The sequence below is a fragment of the Salvelinus namaycush genome, chromosome 7, assembly GCF_016432855.1.
Source record: "Salvelinus namaycush isolate Seneca chromosome 7, SaNama_1.0, whole genome shotgun sequence".
NCBI lineage: Eukaryota > Metazoa > Chordata > Actinopteri > Salmoniformes > Salmonidae > Salvelinus > Salvelinus namaycush.
In genome coordinates, this window is record NC_052313.1 from 59,967,741 (window position 1) to 59,981,648 (window position 13,908).

A 13,908-nucleotide genomic window follows, 5' to 3' on the forward strand; every position below is an offset into this window, starting at 1 on the left:
TGGTTGAAATTCCCTCAGGGTAGCCTGCCGGTTATAAGTGTGCCGCTGGTGCTCTTGTGCTTGTCTCATGTGCTCTCGGACGATGGGCATGACTGTGGCTATCCTGTCTTGCATTGCCGTGACGTGCTCTATGACACTAGTATACGGGGTGGATTGGTGCTCCCAGGTTTCCCGGGCGATGTCTAAGATTCCCCGGGGGTGCCTCCCATATACCAGCTCAAAGGGAGAAAACCCCAGCGAGGCTTGAGGAACCTCTCTAATGGCAAACATCAGATACGGCAACATGCAATCCCAGTTTTTCCCATCCTTATCGATTACCTTCCTGAGCATTGACTTCAGGGTCCTGTTGAATTTCTCAACCAGCCCGTCCGTCTGAGGATGGTAAACCGATGTCCTCAACTGTTTCACCTCCTGTGCCTGCTCAGCTGTTCCTGCCGTACAATACCGTTCAACTAGGCCCACGAGATGGTCGGCGGAAAGTACCTCGTTCTGGCCAACCCATCGTCGCACTTCTTGGGGTAGACCTCGCTGAAACTGGTTGAGTACGATGGTCTCGACAATCTCGGCGGAGGATTGGGTCTCCGGTCGCAACCATTTCCGTGCCAGGTGAATCAAGTCGAACATCTGTGTTTGGGGAGGTTGTCCAGATTGGTAGGACCACTGGTGAAAGCGGTGTGCCCTCACGGTATCGGTCACTCCCAGTCTTGCCAGAATCTCTCCCTTTAGTTTATCGTAATCCTGTGCATCTGTCAACTCCAGGTCGAAATACGCTTTTTGAGCATCCCCTGCCAGGTATGGTGCCAGAAGCCCTGCCCATTCTTCTTTCGGCCACTTCTCCCTCTCTGCAGTCCTTTCGAAGGTGGTAAGATATGCTTCCACATCATCCTGTGCTGTCATTTTTGGAAGAAAATGATTGGCCCGCCTCTGGGTATTTGCAGCTGGTAATTGAGCCCCAATTTGGTCCGCTAGCCCCTTTAGGCCTCCTCTTAACTCCCGGGTGTTTCTCTCTTGCTCTTCTCTGAGCAGCTGGTTGGTGCGGTGCTGGACCTGTAACGTGTCCTGGTACATTCGCATTGCATCCTGATGAGCTATTTGTTGAGCTCTAGTTGCCTCTTGTTCGGTGGCCGCCGCTTGTAACAGGGCTTGTATGGCTCCCTCCATACTCATTTTCCTGAGAAACTGTCCTAACCAAACAAAGCCAAAAAAAACAAACAAAAAAAAAACGGACTCTTTTTTTCTTTTTACCTAAACAGCGGAATGGTTAGTCCATATGCCCACATTCTCCAACACGTGTGGCAAACCTCTTCAAGGTTATGAGCGTTTGTCACAAATTAAGTGGGAAACTGTCACCAAATTACCCCAGAATGAGAGTTCTTTCGAACAGGACAATACCTGTGTGTTTGTTTCTCCGTCATGGTCCACCCAGGTCGTAGGCAAGGTCAAGGATAGCAGGGTTCGGTACACGAATCGGGTTCTCGGTATGTCCAGGTCCAAACGCCAACAGGTAAGTCCAAAACAGTCCAGCTCATACACGGTAAATCCAGCCAATATCTATTGTCTCTTTCTCTACGGTTCATAGATCCTTCCACCCCTCTCTTCCTCTTCCTGGTTTTTCTTGACCCTTTATCTGTGTGTCAGCTCCACCTTCTGAGGGTTCCCCTTGCTTCTGGGACTTGTAGTTTTGGCAGTCGGCCATTTTGTGATCTGTAGTTCTGATCGGGGTGGCCATTTTAGTAATCGGGCAGAGCCCGTTTATTAGTTCTGCTCTCACATATCTGCCATTTTTCACTCGACCCCCTTCTTTGCCACAATAGTTATACTAATACATTTGAGACCAGTGCATTGAAGTTAATTTTGTCTTTTACCTAATCAGTGAAATATCTTTGCGTAGTAAGCAGGGAAACAACGAGTTCAATAGAACATACCAGAGGAGGGCATCGTTTACTAGGCTACATCACTTATTAGGATCATCTAATACCACCAGTGTTTGGAATACATTGAGTTTGTTGACAAAACAGACAGTGGAAAGCCTTTTCACACTGAGATTTATTTGTCAAAGGTCCACGGTGGGTTTATGTAAACTATGCGATTTAAATTGGAGACCGATTTTATAGCAGTGAATGTAATCTATTAATGTACTGTTCTAGTATTTCTAAATAGCAACCATATCAGCCAGGGAAACTAAATATTCTCACTTTATGATAGAACACTCACATTTTCAGTGAAGTTGAAATCCTTCCTCTTCAATGGTAAGGTCCCTTTGACCATAAAGTCACTGCTGTGGTGCCCACCAGACCATCTGGTGAGGCACCCAGACCCTGTGAACCAAAACCCTGACTCCTGCACATCCCTGTAGCCATTTGAATGCCTTGATGCCCTCCTCTTCGTTATCAGACAACACCCCATCCAACGACTGATCTGAGGACTGTTCTTAGCAGTGACGAAGTAACGCCCTTGGTCCTAACCACTGCTCCAAAATTGCTGTCCGTCAACCTCTCTCCTCATGGTGTGCCTGTTGGTGTGCTGTCCAACTGTTGCCTACCGTTTAGCCTCCTGCTCCAGCCAGGACTCCTGCATGCCCCAGGTGCCCTTGTTCTAACAATGTCCGGTACAGACAGGGATGACGTGGAGGGTAGCGGTTGTTCTGGCTCAGGTTCAAGAAGACATTTCCTTCCACTGAACCTGCCCCAGAGACTGTTCCTTACCCTCTGATGATCCTCCTCTGTGGGCTCTCGGGACAGAGGGTTGTAGTCTTCGGCCGGGTACAGATCCTCCACTGACTGCACCTGGTTGGGCACGGCTGGCATCCGTACGGACAATATTGTGAACCGCCAATATAGGCTGCATGGCTCCACTGATGAGCTCCATGGAGGCATTCTCATGTGGTAGAGAGAATCCCGTGGTCACCTATAGAGACCTGCCAAGAGGAAGGATGTTAAGTGCCACATGCCTTTCAATGAATGACTTGGAACACCTTGAAATGCATTCGTTGTAAGAAATGTGCCATATAAATAAAGTTTGATTTGATTGATGACATTACCGCTGTAGAATATTTAATAAACTGTAATTTTCAGGACAAGTGGTTTTTCCATGACCTTTTAATTTATAACTTGGGATTTTATCGCTTAACATTAATCATACAGTGGGAAGGATCCTATAGATCAAGACTGTGAATGCATGTACCACTCTGAATAAATAAATATAGTGCCTTTTGAAGATTTGTGTCTGGTCATTAAACTACAAAACTGGCTGGATGTCTAAACAAAATCAATTCTGAATGTCAATAGATTTAGATTCATTCTCATCAATGGCAACATTCTAGAACTCAGTTATCACTCATCGAAGTCCGGTATCCGGGGTAATCTGGTTAATGATTATATAGTTAAGTGGCTCTTTCCTTGTAGAATGTTGACAGCTGTATAGAACATATTGTATGCAAAGATGCTCAAACTTCATTTAATAGCTACACTCACCAGACACAGAATAATCTTTATCCCTCATGCTGGGCCTGACCAAACCGGTGAATTGTTGCTTACTATAGCTGCACATCTCCACATGGCCAGACTTCTAGTGGACTTCTCCTCTTCCAATGCTCTTATGCTTATCCTTGAAAAATACCATGAGGTCTGAAATAGACACCAACGTTGACATACTGTACAAACAATTACCTAGGCTAAGTAAAACAATGATGTTTGATCTACTGCTCTGCTAACTAGCTAGCTAACGTGTAGCCAGTGAGTAGCTAAAACAGAGAAAGGGGATGTACATTCATGGATTGGATCCAGGAGGTCTTGCTGATTGCGGTGGTGAACGGTAGCTGACAGTGTCGACTAGAGACTACCTGTGGGAGCTTCCTGCAGGAATTTGTAGTCTTGCTGAGGATGAGTTTTAGTAAGGTCGGGTTCCTTGCGTTTATAGTCATGGTGATCAATTGCACTGCACTGATGGGAGTGGAAATCACATAAAATAGATGTGGTAGTTGCAGATACATATTTGGGTGTGAGAGATTTTAGTGCAGAAGAAGTTGAGGGAAGTGGTTCCATCCTCCAAGGCAGATGGCCTGGTGTATGATCGTTTAGGGCCAAAGTAGTGGGATGGGGTGGTGAGTTTTTAGGGATAGTGTATTGGTGCAGGATTAGATGGTGGAAATTAAGATTTTCCCATTCTCCTTTATTCAGTTTTTTTATGTGACCTAAATGTGCAATCCGTACTCCAACCTGCGATAAGCAGCAATAGGCAAGAGTGTCTAGTCTGACGGAAATTCACATAAAGAAGAAGAGAATATTTCCAAAGATGTTTATGTAAACCAAGATAGACCACATGTTGTTTCCAATGGGAACAAATGAGTCATAGTGGGTAGAGCCAAGCACGCGCTAGTGATATCCTATTGGCGTGTTCTAGCAAACCTCTGAATATTTCCCTTAGAGAACGCCTAATAGGTGAAGTGCTTGTGTGCAATAACTCAATTTGGATTCCTAAACAACGTCATTTCAAAAATCGTTTGAAAGGGTAAAGTCTACTAAACTTGGCTCACTCTGTTCATAACAGATTTTAGTTTGGGGAACAGAAAACTGAATTGAGATCAAATGTTTAATCGATGAGAGAATTTGCAGAATGTAGGCCAAAATCCATCTCGTTCCATCTTCCCCCACTGCCGGCCAGTGGGCTTTCTGGCCGGTGAGCAGCAATACGCAAGAGTGTCTAGTCTGACGGAAATTCACATAAAGAATAAGAGAATATCTCCAAAGATGTTTATGTAAATCAAGATAGACCACATGTTGTTTCCAATGGGAACAAATAAGTCATAGTGGGTAGAGCCAAGCACGCGCTAGTGATAAACGCCATCGAGTGGAAACGCCAACCGGATGCTTCACATTTATACATCCAATGAAATATCTGTTTCATTGTTCTGTCTGTGATGTGGCGTTTGCTCTGTTCAGTGTTGCCAATTTAGCAACTTTGTCGCTATATTTAGCGAGTATTCAGACCCCTCTAGCGAAAAATTTTCAAAAAAGCGACTAGCGACAAATCTATCAACTTTTTCTGGTGTTATTGGAGACTGCCGTGAAAACATGTATCGTTCTTTACTCTTCTCAACGAGCAGCGGGTTGCAGCAGCGGGTGCTGCAAATTCCCATATCGATCAATGTGATACAATCCTTTCCCAAAGCGTCTGGTCTATACCTTAACATTAATACATGTGAACTCATGGCTGTCAAAGATTGTGTGACACCTTCATATTATGGTATTCCAGTAAAATAAGAACATAAATATTTATGCATAACCATTACAAAGGATCAGAGGTCTAGAGGCTTACTAAATTTTAACCCTCTTATTAAAAACCCCCAGAAGAAGCTAAATCAATGGCTACAGAGGGACTTATCTTTAAAAGGAAGAGTCCTAATAACCAAGGCTGAAGGTATTCCTCATCATGTCTTCTCTACTTTCATGTTGGTTTGCAATTATAATATTGACAAAGTTCCAGTGAAACTTTCTGCTTTTCATCGGCAGGTTTTCTTGTCATGGTCCTTAATTTATAAGCACAATTTTTCTCCACAAAGATATTATATATGGAATAATCGGGATATATTGTATAAATATACTTCTTTGTTTTTGGAATATTGGTTCCCGAAATAATATCCTATTGGTGAGCCAACTGGTAAATGCAGAGGGTCTTTTACTCAATTATAAGGAATTTTTATCACTTTACAAGGTCCCTGTAACACCTAAAGATTTTGCAATTGTTTTAGATGCCATTCCCTCAGGTGTTGCTTTATTATTCAGGAACGTGTCAAGACCTGACCCTCAGAGCCGACCTTCTATTGACCCTGTTGACTCAGCAGTAGGAAAGATTTGTTTCTCTTTTTGTCCATTCAACAACAAAGCGATACGAACCTTGTTTCAGCAGGATGTTGTATCTATACCTTATGTCATGCCTTATTGGAATGGATTCATTGATAATATCTGTTGGAAAAAAGTTTGGATGTTGCCACACACATACCTACTTGTTAACAAAATTCAGGACGTTTCCTTTAATATTATTCATAAATATTATCCTGCCAACCACTATATGAAGAAGTTTAAGGAAAATATCAACTCAAATTGCTCCTTTTGTAATGACCACCCAGAAACAGTGTTGCATCTTTTTTGGCATTGTATTCATGTAAGAAAATTATGGCCTCAGTAGATTTATAATTGAACACATTTATGAAGAACTTACACTATTGTGGAGAGATGTACTGCTTGGAGTCTTTACCTATGATAGAAATAAGCTGAAACATTTTTATGTGATTAATTTCGTTATTCTTTTGGCCAAATTTCATATTCACAAATAAAAAACACATTTTCTTACCTTAAAAACGAAATTGAACTGTATTTTAAGACAATTAAATACTCTACTAATAAAAAAGCTGTTAGAATTATAAGTGTATGTATGTCCCTTAATAAGGTCCTTGTGTAATGTTTATATTGTACCCCCTAGCCCAATTATCCATTGTATATTATTCATATATACTTGTGTTCCCTCATGTACTTCCTGTATTGATTTGTTGTTAATAAAAAACAAATATTTAAAAAAAGACAGCCAATAGCTACTTTCCTTACTGAGGAGTTGGCAACACTGCCTCTGTTGTAGTGGTGGAACAGGAAGTTCCGGGAAGGCGCCATAATTGTGTGGTAAAGACGATATATTTTGTGTCTATTATTACAGGTATGTAATAGCTCGTTTAAACTTTGTAATATCGAAAGAACATGTCATAACGTGCTGGGTAACAGATCCTTTAAGGTATTGTCACATTTGGTAAATGTTTTACGTGTATTGTTTGTGTCAAGCCGAGTGAGCATAACTATTTTATGTCACATAGCTAGAGACTTTGAGTTTGGCAGAGTGAATGAACATCATTTAGTAAAGCTAATTTCATTTAAAAAATCTATTTATTTGCTATTTTTGAGTTCGTTATTCGTTTTGTGTAAAATTCACGGGATGGTAAAATGGCGGCTGCCCTTCTGTCTACGTCAACTGAATTTAGTGCAGGCAGCGCGGGTTCACTTTTTTATTTTTACATGTGTTACAATATTCAGACATTCAGGTGTTTCTATGCTTATCTATGATTGTTAATATGTTGTGACAAATGGGAAATACAATAGATTTTTGTGAGGTGAAATAATACAGTGAAGACATGGCTATTCAGGAGCATAGTACATAGTGGTGCGTAAATTGCAAGCATGATCAGAAGGATAGCTAAATATTTACCAGGAAAGATTCTTAAGCAAACAACCCAAGCATTAATTGTGAGTCAGGTGAACACCTGTTCTGTGGTCTGGGGACGTACATCAGTACAATTAGGAGGCTGCAGATTGGACAGAACAAAGCAACAAGGATTGTTTTAAGGTAGAGATATGGTTCTTCTGTTGTAGTCAGGCACCATGCTCTTGGTTGTTGATCAATCAACAAGATAATTGAAAAAAAACATGTTTATTTTATTTCATAATGCACACCATTTAAAACGGCCAAACTCTATTCACAACGGTATTCAGTTGGTTAGAGACAGACATTCAGTCAATACCAGGAATAGATTGTCCACAATCTGTGTTATCCAGACAGAAACGAGAAATAGGCAAAATAACATTTAGATTCAGAGCAATAACGAAATTGAATAATTTATCTGAGCGAACCAGAAACCTTTAAATATATAAATTCAAACAGTACTTTAAAATCATTTAATTATAATACATTGGAAGGTTGTGCAGGACTATGGAAGAATCAATCCACACAAACATCAATCAAGACACAATTTCTCAAACCCTGTCTTCACAAATATCTTCCCATATACTGACCCTGAGTGGTCTGGTTATGGTTGTGGTTAAGAGTATTTATCTGGTTAATATGTCAGTGTGTTATGTCTCTTTGTAACAGTGTGTTATATGTGAAAATGTGATCGCCTTATAAATTGTGTTTTTAATGTTTTAAGGACTCTTGGAAGATTAGTCCAAATGAGAAGTAAAATATATCCACATAAAATCAAAACAAACTGCAACCTTGTACTAAATGTTTTTTTGAGTAATTTATGTAAATGTAGGAAATCTACTATAGGTTAAGTGCACTTACATTGTGTAATTTAAAGTGTGCACTTTGTGTCTAATGGGAATGAATGTTGAGTTGTCAATGCTTAGCTACCTGATCTATTGAAATGAGATAATTGAACAAATATAATTTATATTTAGAGAATAAAGAAAGTGCCAAGAAAATAACTTTTGTGTGCGTTTCTCTTTATTACTTCAGGCCGACTCAGATTAAGTCTGAGGAGGGTAACATCAACAGTGAGGACAAACCCAGCCTGCCTCTCTCCTTCCACACTGAGTCCAAACCTACAGTCACTGGGTCCTGATTGTGACAGTGGAGCCCAGTTTGCACTGCAGGATCCAGAGATGGCATCAGTGAAGCTGGAAGACTGCAGTCAAACACTGGAGCTGAATGTCAACATTAAAGATGAAGAAGAAGAAGAGGAGATTGGGAAATCTGTTTCTCATGGTAAGCACAGATTCTATCTAGATAAGTTATCTGACTCACACATCCCTGAAGAACTCCAGACTGTTGTTCGTTTCAACTTCATACTGTGCGTTGAAAGTTGCTATAGAACTGTTTCAATGAGAAGGTAGATGTTATTTCATGCTACTGACACTTGCATGGTTTGACACCAGTATTGTCAGCATGTGTTTTATTCAATGGGTTATCTGGAGTGATCAGAGTGTAGACTAAAGAAGTGAAGTAGACAAACTGCCAGTGATCTGAAGTTCTATGAAATGAGTCTGTGTAGTTGCTACGGTTGCTGTCAATTCCATTTGAATTCCGGTCAATTTAGGAAATAGACTCATTCAAATTTCAATTCTCTACAATGCTTTTCGATCAGGAGAAGTTGGGGTAACACGTTACTGTAGGTGTCCTTAGTCATGTGTTAATAAAGCCTTTTATAACACCTATATAACAACAGTAATGAGTAACGGCATAAAATCTTATGAAACTAGTTTATAATGGGTGTTTATAGATGACTGTTTATCCTGTTGTCATATGCGCTAATGTCTACTGTTAATAACAACTGCTATTACACAGTCTGCATGACAACTTATGTCCTATTCTATTACATGCTACATAAGTGTCTGCATACCAGATGTTATAACGGGGTGTTAGATCATTTACCAATCTCTTTGTCACATTATAAAACGGGTTGTTTGGATCCCGGATGCTGATTGGTTGATAACTCCTTGCTATCACCACAATCCACACATAATGCCTGTTAACAGTTCCATTAGATTTATCACATCCGCTGTCCCACAGCCCGGCCAGTCAATTTATAACCCTAATCTGCCCTGGAAAAAAGCTTCTCTAGACAATATTTCCCCATGCTACTAGACTATCTGACCTGTGCAACATGTTGTATCCACTGTGCCATGCATATGAACGTGACGAGTGACTCTATCCTCTATCATATGATGCATTAACCCATTAACTGTATCCAAGATGGCGTAGCAGTCAGACGTCTTTGTCTCGTCCCATGTATATATCTTTTTATATCTTTTTCTTCGCATTCTTTTTAATATTTTTCCTAAACCTCAACTTCAAAATACTCTCCTGCAACCCGCCTCACCCAATGTGGTGTGTATCTGTTTTTTTTTCTAAAGTATTTATTTTTACCTCCGAACTGTAATACCTCAACTGAAGCTAACTAGCTACCAGCTATCAGCTATCAGTCTGCTAACCACTGCTAGAGGTCATCAGCTAACCTTTAGCTTGGAAAGCTCTCGCCAGTTCGTACAACGCGTTTCAAACCAGAGCATACCAGACCTATTTTTCTCTCCATATCTCCGGATTCCTACCGCAAACTCTGAATCTTTTCATCTGGATCATCGCAGCTAGCTAACCGCAACCCGGGTTGACTACTCCTGGCTAACATTTCCGTCCCGGAGCTAGCACCAACTAGCCTGGAGCTAGCCCATGCTAGACCCATCTTCCGGCTAGGGCTCCTGGGCTACTCCTGAAGCCCACTCCTCGGCTACAATATCCGGACCCCTTCTACTGCCGGTACGGGGCACGGAACCCCGCCGATCCTTCACGATTGGAATACCGACATAATCTGCCCGAGGATCCCAACAGGCCCCTCAGTCGCGTCGTCCCCTGGAGGCCCATTCTGCTAACCGCGGCCTGCTAGCTGTCTAGAGCATATTGGACTGTTAGCTGATCCATTGGCCAGTTTCTTGGACCACTATACCCATTGTTCCAATTGGACTTGGACCCCTCTGCTACTTGGAACAATATGCCTTAACCAACCATGTTGTTCCACCTCCCACATATGCGATGACATCACCTGGTTAAAACGTCTCTAGAGACTATATCTCTCTCATCATTACTCAATGCCTAGGTTTACCTCCAATGTACTCTCTTCCTACCATACCTTTGTCTGTACATTATTCCTTGATTCTATGCTATCATGCCCAGAAACCTGCTCCCTTTACTCTGTTCCGAACGTGCTACATGGCCAGTTTATAGCCTTTAGCCGTACCCTTATCCAACTTCTCCTCTGTTCCTCTGGTGATGTAGAGGTTAATCCAGGACCTGCAGTGCCTAGCTCCACTCCTACTCCCCAGGTGCTCTCATTTGTTGACTTCTGTAACCGTAAAAGCCTTGGTTTCATGCATGTTAACATTAGAAGCCTCCTCTTTAAGTTTGCTTTATTCACTGCTTTAGCACATTCTGCCAACCCTGCCTGTCTCTCAAATCAATGCTGGTCCAACACCCCCTCCTGGTGTCTCTTGATGTACACTCAATCTCCAGAATTCAGCCCGTGACCTTGGTTATATCTTGGTTCCACCTGAGGATATACACACTGCAACACATGGGTTATTTCCTGACAACATCATTTGTGATATTTGAATAACAGCATCCCCTGTCCTCCCATCGGTCCCCCAGTTACCAGTGACCAATCCATGTGACATGAGTCGTCATTACTGATATACCAACAATGCTACAAAAGTAGCCATTGCTACTTCCAACATGGCCCATGACTATAGTCTCACAATACCCCTCATTCTTCTGCTTCTGTTACTGTCCCTACAGCGACTGCTGTGAGAATAGCTATTGCCTGGAATTTGTCTCTTGCTCTCCTATTGTCTTCGTGTTTTACTGATAAGTCTAGGACTGAACCTTTCAGATACCCCCTATCTGTTTCCCAGTTTATCCCTTGGTCTCTAGCCACCAACATCTCCACTGACCTCCTGTATTCTGCTACAGTTGGTACCTGTGGATAATACACCCCTGTGCTCAAGTTAGGTACACATCTCTCATCCCAAGGCTGATCTACCCCCCACCCGTTTGTAAACACCTTTGTTACAGTGTAGACTTTGGGCCCCACCGGTTGGTTGATAAGCAGCCACCTTCTGACATGTACCATTTATCGTGGTTTGGTCCCAATCTACTGGGAGGTATGTCAAGTGTTTATTATCTGTCAGAAATGGGGGAGAGATTAGTGGCGTTGGAAGAGTATCCAACCGTACAAAACTGTGAGTCACATGTTTCTTTATTACACTCTGCAGGCGATGTGATGCTATTATCACAGCAAACTTCCCTTCTGGCGATGTGGCCTCCTGTATACAGGGATCGGTTGCTAGTCCTTCTGGCGATGTGGCCTCCTGTATAAAGGGATCTGTAGCTAGTCCTTCTGGCGATGTGGCCTCCTGTATACAGGGATCTGTAGCTAGTCCTTCTGGCGATGTGGCCTCCTGTATACAGGGATCTGTAGCTAGTCCTTCTGGCGATGTGGCCTCCTGTATACAGGGATCTGTAGCTAGTCCTTCTGGCGATGTGGCCTCCTGTATACAGGGATCGGTTGCTATTCTTTCAAGTGTTATACCTTCTGTGACAAACTCATTACTGAAAGTTGACAACAGTGTCTGAAATGACAACACTATCTCTTCTACTTTCACCATTATCTGTGTAACGTTCAATTAAATCCCCATATTGTGTACAGTTAGCTGCTCTCTTCTATGAGCTATCTCCTGCAACAATGTTCAGTCTCTGGGAATGATACTCCTATATCATTACATCTAACCCATAACACACTATACTCCAAAATCATTTTCTACATTTACAAACCTACTAACACATTCTCAAATCAATTTAGTCAATATGCATCATTCCCTCATCTGGAACAATGAACACCCTGATGTTCCACAAAACCTAAAAACATATTGACTTGAAAAGAGAAACAAAGTACATGCTTAATAACTTTGCACCACTCATTGATGCGTTGTAACATAAACTCTTAATACAGGGTAATACAAAAACAAAACTTTCATGTTCGTCCCAAGCTGTCATCCAGTGAGTCTCCCAAACAAACCACCTCCCCTCACGATGACACTTAGAGATAAGTTTCTGAAACTCTCTCGGCCACATAACTGTTAGCAGCGCCCCAGCCCCTCATCGTGATTTAGCCATTCTCTCTCGCAGTATCCCAATCACAACGAAAACTTTTTATCACTTATTCAAACCGAATTTAGAATGACTGACCTCAGTGCTTACTTTGAGACTAAGGCTCAAACTCCAGTTTATAAACTCCGCACCCATCACCCCTGTTAGAACATACATTTATAAACAACCTTTTATTGCCGGCCATAACTCTTCTCATTACAGCCCCCCTTTGTCCCTGTTTTCCTGTCATGAGTGGCCTGGTAAAGACAAATCAGTATCTCAATGCATTTTCAGTTTAAATAGTTAGCAGGGCGTATACCCCCCCTCCTTCACCCGGCACTTATCATTCTATCATTCTAGCTGGTCTTTTTCAGATATCGTTTACAGTTAATTTTCCCTACGGCACATGTAACTTTTGCCTGTCACATTTCATGGCCCTTGATAATGTCCCGATTTTTAATATCCACTTAGATACTTCCGTTTTTTCCACCGACACGAGTCTCTCACCTGAGCTTGTTCTCTCTCTCCACGTTCACTCCACACGCGCTCTCAGCACCCCGGCCCTGGTTCTGGTTCGGACTCAGATAGGAGTGGTAAGTCATTGTCTCTCAGCACCCCGGCCCTGGTTCTGGTTCGGACTCAGATAGGAGTGGTAAGTCATTGTCTCTCAGCACCCCGGCCCTGGTTCTGGTTCGGACTCAGATAGGAGTGGTAAGTCATTGTCTCTCAGCACCCCGGCCCTGGTTCTGGTTCAGACTCAGATAGGAGTGGTAAGTCATTGTCTCTCAGCACCCCGGCCCTGGTTCTGGTTCAGACTCAGATAGGAGTGGTAAGTCATTGTCTCTCAGCACCCCGGTCCTGGTTCTGGTTGGGACTCAGATGGGAGTGGTAAAAGTCATTGTCTCTCAGCACCCCGGCCCTGGTTCTGGTTCGGACTCAGATAGGAGTGGTAAAAGTCATTGTCTCTCAGCACCCCGACCCTGGTTCTGGTTCGGACTCAGATAGGAGTGGTAAAAGTCATTGTCTCTCAGCACCCCGGCCCTGGTTTTGGTTGGGACTCAGATGGGAGTGGTAAAAGTCACTGTCTCTCAGCACCCCGGCCCTGGTTTTGGTTCGGACTCAGATAGGATAAGGGTAAAAGTCATTGTCTCTCAGCACCCCGGCCCTGGTTTTGGTTGGGACTCAGATAGGAGTGGTAAGTCATTGTCTCTCAGCACCCCGGCCCTGGTTTTGGTTCGGACTCAGATAGGAGTGGTAAGTCATTGTCTCTCAGCACCCCGGCCCTGGTTTTGGTTCGGACTCAGATAGGAGTGGTAAAAGTCATTGTCTCTCAGCACCCCGGCCCTGGTTTTGGTTGGGACTCAGATAGGAGTGGTAAGTCATTGTCTCTCAGCACCCCGGTCCTGGTTCTGGTTGGGACTCAGATAGGAGTGGTAAAAGTCATTGTCT